The following is a 605-nucleotide window of genomic DNA, read 5'->3' on the forward strand; positions in this document are numbered from 1 at the left end:
CTCATACGAAAAAACGTTAACAGCAGCTTGACTTGAAAAAGAAAATCGCGCTCCTTTTCATTATCCCAAAGCAAACTAGATTTCAATGCAGTTTAGTCAAACGGCGCAAACTATCCCTTGAGATTTTGTAATAGCAACAATGCATATAAACTGACCGTTGGAGTTCCAGTTTCAATGTGACAGCTGAAAAACCGCACCATTGAAAGCCGTTGATGACAGTGGGACTCGAATCCACGCGTGCAGAGCACAATGGATTAGTAATCCATCGCCTTAACCTCTCGGCCACCACATCACAGATACTCAAGAAGCTCTGACCTTATGTATAATTGAATTTCGTAAATTATGCAGAGCAGCAGATATTTCTCCCTGGTGTTGGTGAAATGACAAATAATACAGTTCGGTTCCAAGACTATGGTCTGACCCCTGGGTTGTGGGGCAAGTGCACTCCCACTTTCACACTGTGCACACAGTGATCTGAACAAAAATGAGGAAATGACTATGTAACAAGGTCTGTTGAATTCTGTGAAATTTGAAGTCAACGGAATGAAGAACCCGAGACAGCAGGAGGTGTTCTTTCAATAAAGAGTTGGATAGAGCTCTTAAGG

The 605-nt window shown here is 42.3% G+C and overlaps 1 non-coding gene across 1 annotated transcript; it reads right to left on the minus strand.

Moving 5' to 3' along the window:
* Positions 1-210: 210 nt before the first annotated feature.
* trnas-acu (transfer RNA serine (anticodon ACU)) lies at positions 211-292 on the minus strand. The gene has a single exon. It is a non-coding gene; the product is annotated as a tRNA-Ser (tRNA).
* Between the last annotated feature and the right edge of the window lie 313 nt (positions 293-605).

This window comes from Chiloscyllium punctatum, chromosome 17 (genome assembly GCF_047496795.1).
Source record: "Chiloscyllium punctatum isolate Juve2018m chromosome 17, sChiPun1.3, whole genome shotgun sequence".
NCBI classification, from domain to species: domain Eukaryota; kingdom Metazoa; phylum Chordata; class Chondrichthyes; order Orectolobiformes; family Hemiscylliidae; genus Chiloscyllium; species Chiloscyllium punctatum.